The sequence below is a fragment of the Lissotriton helveticus genome, chromosome 12 (assembly GCF_964261635.1).
Source record: "Lissotriton helveticus chromosome 12, aLisHel1.1, whole genome shotgun sequence".
In the NCBI taxonomy this organism is placed as follows: domain Eukaryota; kingdom Metazoa; phylum Chordata; class Amphibia; order Caudata; family Salamandridae; genus Lissotriton; species Lissotriton helveticus.
In genome coordinates, this window is record NC_136073.1 from 138,786,357 (window position 1) to 138,796,371 (window position 10,015).

The window sequence follows — 10,015 nt, forward strand, 5'->3', positions numbered from 1 at the left end:
CCCTAACGCTCTAATATTGCAGGACGCGTCTTTTTACAGCTGTGTACGGGGCTCGCGGCCACCAGCACCTGAGACAGGGCCTCGGATCTCAAACCTGAGCAAAGAAAGTAGTGCAAGTGTTTCACGTGACTGAAAGAGTATATAAAGCTGCGAGTTATAAAGGGCGTGGAACTTCCAGTGCAGCCCTTACAATTATGCATAATTAGTGATTTTCGCAGATTACATTTCTGATTCAATAAAAGCCAGCGCCCCTGGGTGGGCTCGAACCATCAACCTTTCGGTTAGCAGCCGAACGCGCCAACCGATTGCGCCACAGACACAGAGCTTCAAACATATTTCCCGTCTTCTATCAGGAAACCTCCATGTACACGAAGTGCTCCATAGTTGGAGAGGTTACGTAAACGCAGATTTCGAGTACTGTGTTTGTAAAACAAAGTAAGATGAACGGAGAATACACACTTCTCCATTCTAGAGACATGTTGACATAATGTAAAGGACAGTATCGAGCAGGCTGGAAAATACAATAAATAGTTTACCCCTCAAACACACACCGCCTAGAAGCCTCACATTCTAGTGCAGCTCTTTCCGAAGATTACCCTGGCAGAACAATCACACTTTCCAAAACAGCTGCTTTTACTGATCACGCTTCTTTTTTTCTAAAGTACTGATTATAGCATTTAATTGAATCTTATACTATTGTATTGATTTTCGTTTTTCTTGTGTGATGTGGAATTTGATGAAGGCTTCACCCCTCTGGCTTTGAGGCCCCTCATTGTTGGGGTGTGTGTGGGTCGAGGGGGGTGTATAGGCAGGGGCGGCTGGTGACATTTGAAAGTGGTGCGGCGTAAAAGTTCAGGATGAGCGGCATGTAGCGAGCGAGCGGAGCATACCTTCTAATTACACTTCCACCACATCCGTCCATCCTGAATCCATGACATTCATCCATCCATCCTGCATCCATGATTCATCCATCCATCCTGCATCTATGACATTCATCCATCCATCCTGCATCTATGACATTCATCCATCCATCCTGAATCAATGATTCATCCATCCATCCATCCTGAATCAATGATTCATCCATCCATCCATCCTGAATCAATGACATTCATCCATCCATCCTGCATCCATGATTCATTCATCCATCTATCCACCCTGAATCAATGACATTCATCCATCCATCCATCCATCCTGCATCAATGACATTCATCCATCCATCCTGAATCCATGATTCATTCATCCATCCATCCTGCATCAATGACATTCATTCATCCATCCATCCTGCATCCATGATTCATCCATCCATCTATCCATCCTGAATCAATGACATTCATCCTTCCATCCTGAATCCATGATTCATTCATCCATCTATCCATCCTGCATCAATGACATTCATCCATCCATCCATCCTGCATCAATTACATTCATCCATCCATCCTGAATCCACGATTCATTCATCCATCCTGCATCAATGACATTCATTCATCCATCCTGCATCCATGATTCATCCATCCATCTATCCATCCTGCATCAATGACATTCATCCATCCATCCATCCTGCATCCATGACATTCATCCATCCACCTGCAGCCATGAATTCAAACTCTCCCACATGACATTCATCCAACTACCCTTCATCAATAGAATTCAATTCATCCATTCTCGCAGCCACCAGGACCACCCCCCCCCCCCCTCTCCCTACCCCCATTCACCAGTATCCCCGGCAGGTTGCTGTGCCTGATATCCACCAGCGGGTGCCGCAGTGTATTTGTATTTTTCATGTCATAAAAATAAGCTATGGTCACTTTAAAACCAACCAGTGGCCCTAACATTCCGTGCCCCCACCTTCCTACTTGCCCCAATGTATCATTATATTTGAGACTACTCGCTTTGCATATCTCTGCTTTCATTATGTAAAGCGATTCGCCGCCCCTCAGGCAAGGTTTATGTACTGCAAATGCCTAAAAGATACTTATTGTATAGGTGGACACTTCAGTTCGTGGATTTATTACTGAAACAATAGCACTGTTACCAGCCAATCAAACCGCAGAGAGAACAGCTCGCCAGCTGTGAAACCCCAGGTGCAGATAGTTCTTGTCAGTACTGATGAAACTATAGAAACACAGCCTTCCGCGCTCTGATGTTAAGGCAATAAATGCCACGTTTCATCACAGGAGGGTCTGTGGTTGTTTAAACAATTATGGTTATACATGAACCTTCTTTACCCTTAACCCTCCTCCTCACAGTGGGACATTTTGTGTGATGAGGGAGCGCAGCGCCTCCACACACAGACGGGAGGCAGGATCACCACCAAAGGTACAGCCCCTCTAAGCCAATCCTGGCAGCGCCAGGGCATGGCTATTCCTCGCCCGTAGCACGCCCATTAGGAGCCCAAGGGCTCCTAATGGGCATGCGCAAACAGGTCAAAACGGGTCAAAACACAAGTGCGCATGAGTGGGCACGGTGCCTTCCGTCCCCACTCATGCGCACTTGTTTTGTGCTGATTCCTGTTGCCCCCCACTGGTCTGACAATCATGTTAGTCAACATGACGCGGACCGGGCGGTTCGGCGTCATGTTGACTGACATGATTGTCAGTTCAACCTCGGCGTCTTTAAACTTAAGTAAACTGAGAGTTTACTTAAGTTCAAAGACGCCGAGGGAGCTGCGGGCGAGGGGGCTACGCCCCCACGCCCAAATAGACGCACCGCGCCTGTGTATAGGCTTATGGGAAAGGAGGGAATTGTGTTTTGTGTTTTGTTGCAACAATCTCGACACCTGCAGCGCTGACAGGCGCCTCCATCACTGATCATACAGAACCGAACGAGTGAGCGCTGCTTGTTCTCTGAGAGGAATAAACAAGCGGAAACCAAAGTGTGGGACAGTGGGGGCTCCACAGTGCCTGCGTGCGACAGCGCCTGCGCAGAGGAGGTCTCAGGACAACCAGCAAAATGCTGGAAGGCAACCCCCGACTTATTCTTCTATAGAACAAATGCTGTGGATTTCTTAGTAGATGGAAGTATCAAGTCCAAGTTACAAACCCAGAACACGGATTGACAAATGACAAAAAGGTTCAGAAAAGAGAGGAATGAAATAAAAGAGTTCTTTGTATCCTGAATGTGTCAGAGGCGAGGGGTAGCGCGAGGCGTCAAAGTGGAGAAATTAAAGCAAGTGTCTTTTCCATCTTTCACACTCATGTGATTCCCCATATTCCCTAAAAGGATGAAGCAGCAGATAAATCAAACTCAGACTTGACAGACGCACAACTCCGCCCTCGTTCTGTTCCGAGCGGCAATGAAATGCACGCTCCTCATTGGCTAATTTCTGCAGACTTGGTGACGTCTGTGCTGCAGTGCAGCGTCATATAGAAGATACACAACTGACACAGTCGTAGCAGAGTGGCGCAGCGGAAGCGTGCTGGGCCCATAACCGGTCGATGGATCAAAACCATCCTCTGCTAACTTTTAACTTCATGTGCTTTCATTGTAATTAATGGTGTTTATAATATATTTTAAGTATTTGCGCTCTTTGGTTGTTTTTTAGGTCTCCGCCTAGCGAAGGCTGCGCTTGCGCAGTCTCCCTGGGGCGAACTGATGTTTTACAGGGTGGGCCTTGAACCCGCCCCTCTACTCCATTAGCTGGCTTCCTAAACAGAGGACAGCCATTGGAGGAGATGGGCGTCACTCCGTTTAAGCACGGTCTTTTTGGGATTCGGGGGTGTGTTTTTGACTTTCTTTCTCTTTTCTTTCTCTCCTCTTCCCATTGCCTGGAATTTTACCTTCTAGCCAATGGGAAGAGGAGAGAATGAAAAACACACCCCCGAATCCCAAAATGACGCTGTGTTTCTCCGAGGCATTTCTGCTGGGCCTCGGATAAAGGTGGTGGTGTTTTCCGGAGCTGCTCAGCTCCACACGCCTCCCCCCCATCCCTTCTGCTGAGGTAGCATCGCACTTTTCATTTAATTAAAACGGCGTGGTCTGAGTTCAGAGTTTGCCAATCTCTTTCCGGAGCTGCTCGGCTCCTCTCGCCTCCCCCCTTCCCTCTGCCGCAGCTCTCCTCCTTCCTGCTCTCGATTCGCCTCCCCCTTCCCTCTGCCGCTCCCTAGGCCCCAACCCCTCCCTCCCTCTACAGTGGCCATGCTGCCTCTGCTTGGGCCAGCTGGGCCACCGTACAAGGCCAGGCTCCCCTCCCCCCCACCCCATGGAGCCCTATGGAAGAGCCTGTGCTGCAGGATCCACGCCATGGCCGAGGCCCGGAGCCCCCGCTAGCCCCCCCCGGGAGGGCTGAAGCGGTCCTGCCTCCCTCTGGGTGCGCCCCAGCCTCCGGCCCCCACTGTCAGTGCGTGGTATAGTGAGACATGCGGGCACGGCTGGTAAAGGGACTTCAGTCCGAGGGTGAGCAGCATTAGAGGGTTCGGCGTCGCAATGGGGATGCCCCAGTCTAGAACTGTCAACGGCGACCCATCGCAGCCTGCATCTGGGACGTGTGACGCACGGGGTTCTGGGGGAGGAGCACACAAGCTCAACTACAGTCCGGCCAGGTCGTCCGCGCGTTCTCGCTGTCTCCTTCCAAGGCTCGCGAACACAGAGCCGGTGTCAGTATGCTCCGGGAGTTACACAGAGCGTGAGAACACAAATGGGAGATGCCTTACTTTCTTCCTGAATAGAAGCCACTTGTGCTCTTAATATAGCGACTGAAAGACCTTTATGAAACCCATCAAGGAGTGTTTCCTGGGCCCGCCCCCTGCACCCAGCATCCCTTTAACTGCCCCTTCGTGTGCACCCCCGGCCTGCCCGGGACCCCACCAGAGCCTGCCCGCATCTACCCTGAGTGTCATCCCCCTCCACTCTCTGCCCCATCTGCTCCCCAAAGTTCCCTCTAACTGCCCCTTCTCCGTATCTGCCCCCAACCACGTTCTGCCCTAGACCCCGCCAGTGCCTGCCCTCATCTACCCTAGTGTCAGTCTTCCCACTCTCTGCCCCGTCTGCTCCCCAAAGTTCCCTCTAACTGCCCCTTCTCTTGCATCCGTACCTGCCCCAACCCTACTGTCTGCCCTTGACTCAGCCAGTGCCTGCCCGCATCTACCCCAGTGAGTGTCCGTTCTCTCCACTCTCTGCCCCATCTGCTCCCCAAAGTTCCCTCTAACTGCCCCTTCTCTTCCATCCCTACCTGCCCCAACCACCGCTCTGCCCTGGACCCCCCAAGTGTCTGCCCTCATCTACCCCAGTGTCAGTCTCTGGACTCTCTGCCCCATTTGTTACACTAACTGCCCCTTCTCATGCATCTGTACCTGCCCCAGCCCGCCCTTGACCACGAACCTCATCCACTCCATTAAGGGTAATTTCTTTACACTCTATCCCCACTGCCCCATATCTGTTCCTCTAATTGCCCTTCTCCTGCCTCTCCATCTGCCCATACACGCACCATCAATCTGACATATTTACGCCCCTGTCCTGCTGCCCTCTGACTCGAATACCTCCTTTATCTGCCCCTCTGCTGATACTTTCTTGTCCCTCCAATGGTCTCTATTAGTCTCTGACATACTTGCTCCTGCCTGGTTTACCCTCCAGCTGCCCCAGCTCCCTTCCTTAATCCCACCCTGCTGCCTCTCAGCTCCTCTATCACCCTGATCACAACTTTAAAAAAAACATGACCCAACCCTCTTCAATCTATCTTTCGAGTGTTTATTTTTCTTTCTCACTTTTATTTCTCGATTTCTTATTTTTCTGTCCGCACCCGTGGTTCCTGTCCTTGTTTCTCACCGTCCTTACTTATCTCGCTCCATTTTGTACTTTCTTGCTTTTATCCTTCGCTGTTCATCCCTTTTCATTATATCTTTTTCTGTGTAACCCTTATCGTTTGGTATGATGTATTGAATTGTAGCATTTGCATAGCGCCTCATACCCCAGCATGACCTAAAAGCACTTTTGGTAGAACGAGTAGGTGGCCACTTTATTTGTTGGGAGTGATTGGTAGGCAGTGGCCTATGAGGGAAGACTTTTGGTGTTATGAGAGGTTTAGGGGGGTGTTTCAAACGTGGTAAAAGTAGCTGCACATATGTACGAGGGAAGTAAAGAGGAGTATGAGGGCCACAGTCACATCCTGCGTCTTCTTCCGAATTTGCTGCAAAGTAAACAATACCCGGGGGAAGAATACTGAGAGTGGGGTGATAACTGCCAATGCAGATAGGACCCACCAAAAGCCGGCTGGTTTGTTGCTCTGTGTGTGGCTCTGTGTCTGTGGCTCTGTGTGTGTGTGTGGCTCTGTGTGTGTGTGAGGCTCTGTGTGTGTATGTGTGGCTCTGTATGTGTGTGTGGCTCTGTGTGTGTGCGTGTGGCTCTGTGTGTGTGGTTCTGTGTGTGTGGCTGTGTGTGTGTGTGTGTGTGTGGCTCTGTGTGTGTGTGGCTCTGTGTGTGTGGCTCTGTGTGTGTGTGTGGCTCTGTGTGTGTGTGTGTGGCTGTGTGTGTGTGGCTCCGTGTGCGTGTGTGTGTGTGTGTGTGTGTGTGGCTCTGTGTGTGTGTGTGTGGCTCTGTGTGTGTGTGTGGCTCTGTGTGTAAGTGTGTGTGTGCATGCAAATGCAATAGGTTTTGCATTTGCGAAAGATTAAGCTATTGCCATTGTAAATCACAATGCCTTTTATTTTTCTGTTTTCAAAACCAACACATAAATAAAAAGTTTGTCATTTACAATGCCAATAGCTCTAACTTTTGCAAAGGCGAGAACGTTCCCTGAACAAAGAGCTATTTCTAAATGAGCCTCTGTGCCCACGGAGAACCATTGTCTGGGGTGAGGATAGGCCTTACAATTACAATGCATAGACAAACCAGAGTGGTGTTGTAAAGCACATATAAACTCGCTTTACATTTACAGAGAGGCTCCGTGACGTGCTCCAGGCAGCTCTCGTCACCAGCTGAGACCTGTTGAATGTCCTCCCTTTGGATAGCTGAAGGGTTTATAAGAAATCCTGCGTTTCTTTCACACAAAACAAAGTGCCCCCCAATGTTACCCGTCCCAAAATGTGAAGTCGAAGTAACGATGAATAGAGGATGGAGCTCTTCAGTGAAGTGAACATTACCAAGTGTGATCAGAAACCAAAGGGCACCAGGAGCTAATAGTATTAGTTTCCGGGAAGAAGAGCAGCACTGTAAACATGAGGAGGGCGAAGCAGCGGCCCTTTGGAAATACTGGAGCTCTAAAGAAGCACATACAAGGTGATTGGGTAATGAAGGCTCTTTGTTGTTGAGTCATGTGAATGGTCAATTAGAACTTTAATACAAACACTTCAAAGAACAAAAGAAAATGATATACTGAAATATTTTTCTATTTATGTTTGGTAATGTTTATTTGTTTTTGTGTTTTATGTTTAAATAAATAAATAAAAAATAATAATAGCCTCTTGCTCTACAGAAAAAGCAAAATCTTAAAACAAGTGTAAATCACAAAGGTGGCAAGCTTCCTGAGCACAAAGAATAGTTAAATAACTTGTTGCAGCAACACAGTGCATGATTCTCACCAGGTCTGTGTGAAGGAAAATAATGTTATAACAAATCATGTTACGCAAAGTCAGAAACTGCATCAGCGAAGCCAAGCAACAATTCCCCACTTCACACACCTACACAGGAAGTGAACTGACTGCTCATCCGGCCTGATGCTAGGGGCGTTTTCTTGTGGGATGAAGGTCCCATCTGTGGCCCATCCTGAACCAGTGGCATCAAGGGAAGCTATGTGATCTGGCTGCGAACCCATTGTGGTGTACAACCTATATAGGCTGTAATTCATATCCAAGGAGATGCAGGAGGGAGGCATGCCAGTAATAAGGGAACATGAATATGGGAACATCGTCTAAAATGTCGTCTTAGACGCGGTATGTCATTTTTAACGCAGCAAATGCATCTGGGTATTTTGCAAACTGTCAATTTTATGTGTAATTATTGGATGGTTTTATTGCAAAGCTGAATGAATAAACATTCTTGAATCTTGGCACATCCTGATGTAGGTAACCTGTAGAGCCAACACTAATGAGTTTAGGGTTGGGTGGTGGTGTGCTGAACTGTCTTCTGGAGGCGGACAGGGAGCAGTGGGACAGTCATGAGCTGCTTGAGTCCTGGTAAGGAAGAGGTTCATGGGCCACTGAGTTACCAGGGATTGTAGTGAGGTACAGGCTAGGCGGGAACAGCTCCAGCACAGGAAGCAGTCAGTGTGCCGGTGGCAGCAGGGGACCGACGGACACAATGTAGGTTTTTGGACAGCCAAAGGCTACACAGGGATGGCTCTTGTGTGGGGGTCTGCAGGGCTTGAAGCATGTGATGGGAGACCACCACTGAGATAAGACTGGCTCTAGGTAAATCCTCGAGCTTTAAAGAGCCTCAATTCTCGTCCCACCACACCCTTTTACCCTAGAGAAGGAAGAGAAGAGGGAGTAGGTAAAATGAGTGCAGAAACTACCAGGTGGCTCTGGGTGATCCTGCTTTAGGGGAACTGGGTCAAATCCCCTTTTCTATGAGTGATGCGCTATCTCTACCCTCGGGGTTAGACATGTCATCCCTATTGTTCTGCATGGGGTTGTTAACGCCTATTCCAGCCTGGTGCAATTAGTGCAAAAAGTTCTTTGGGACACTGATGTATATCCTCTTCCATGCTCATGACGAGCTGAGCTCGTCATGAGCCACGGCGCTCGTGTGCTCATGTCGAGCTGAGCTCGTCATGAGCTGTGGAACGCTCACACGCGGGGATAATTCCCCTGCTGTGCTGAGCGTTCCACGGCAGGTAATGCACCTGTGACGAGCTGAGCTCGGCATGAGCATGCGGGCGCTGTGCGCACCCCCCTCCCCCCAGCACAGCGGGAAAATGACCCCCGCAGCGAAGGGGTTAAACTGCCAGGGCTCAGGGTGCATGTGTCCTGCCTGAGGACTTGGTGTAAAGGGATTCATTACTAAAAGCAATTGGGTGTGTGTTCCGCAACATGTTACAGCATTGACATTGGGAGTGATCAGTGATGTGTAGAATGTCCCACATAAACCATGACAATTTCATACATAACCACTCCTCAAACACGTATGCATCATAAATAGGCTAACTGAAAATGTTCCAATTTTTGTTGTTGTAGGGCTCTCTTACATTACAATTATTCGCCCACTAAACTCCTTCCAATCTGGATTTTTATACTTATTTAGCCTTGACGGGCCAACATTGCTTCCACCAGCGCAGCACAGGCATGTACTCTACTAGACTGCCTCCCTGCCAAAGATCACAGTGCCGTCAAAGGAGCTGCTGGTGAAGTGGCCCCTCCGAAGGCACTGAAGCACTGCTGCATGGGCGCTATGTTCACGCTTTGAGTGCTTTAAAAAAGTAAATAAATAAATCCCCCTGCAGACAAATTACACCTAAAATTTCCCCTTAAAAGTCTAAAAACAAGTTCTTGAAATGAAAACCAAAGACACTGAGGGCCTTATTTATGAAGGCCTTGCGCCGCCGGTGCGCCACTTTTAAAATGGGAAAAAGTGACGCACCGGCGGCACAAGACCTTCATAAATAAGGCCCTCAGTTCCTCCTCCTTCACTCCAAGGACTCAGTTCTTCCTTCTCAAGATTGGGTTGAAACTCTCAAATAACTTTATACTGTCCCTACCTTGGTCCCATTGTAAAAACTGCTTGATTATGTTATTGATATGAACATTTATGAACATTTATTTGCCTCTCCATATTTCCAGCCTCAGAAAGTTGTCCCCATCCGACTCCTTCTCCTAAGGAGGCTAAAACCTTCCACTCCGCCCTCAGTCTTTAGAATAAGTTGTTCAAGCAAAGATTCTTTCCATCTCGATCAGACAACTTGGACAAACCCAATCACCCACAGCGCCTCTGAATCCTTGCGCAGTCCAGCGGCACTACTTGTTGGAGGCACCACGAAATGTGATCAGATCTCACCAATTCTAGAAAGGACATGTTTTGCAACATACATCATTATTTCTGTATTTTGACATTTTAACACACATTATGCTATTTAGGAAACAGTTTCTCC

General features: G+C 48.6%; 1 non-coding gene across 1 annotated transcript; it reads right to left on the reverse strand.

Annotated features, from left to right (window-relative positions):
• Positions 1–246: 246 nt before the first annotated feature.
• Positions 247–325, reverse strand: TRNAS-GCU (transfer RNA serine (anticodon GCU)). The gene has a single exon. It is a non-coding gene; the product is annotated as a tRNA-Ser (tRNA).
• Positions 326–10,015: the final 9,690 nt, after the last annotated feature.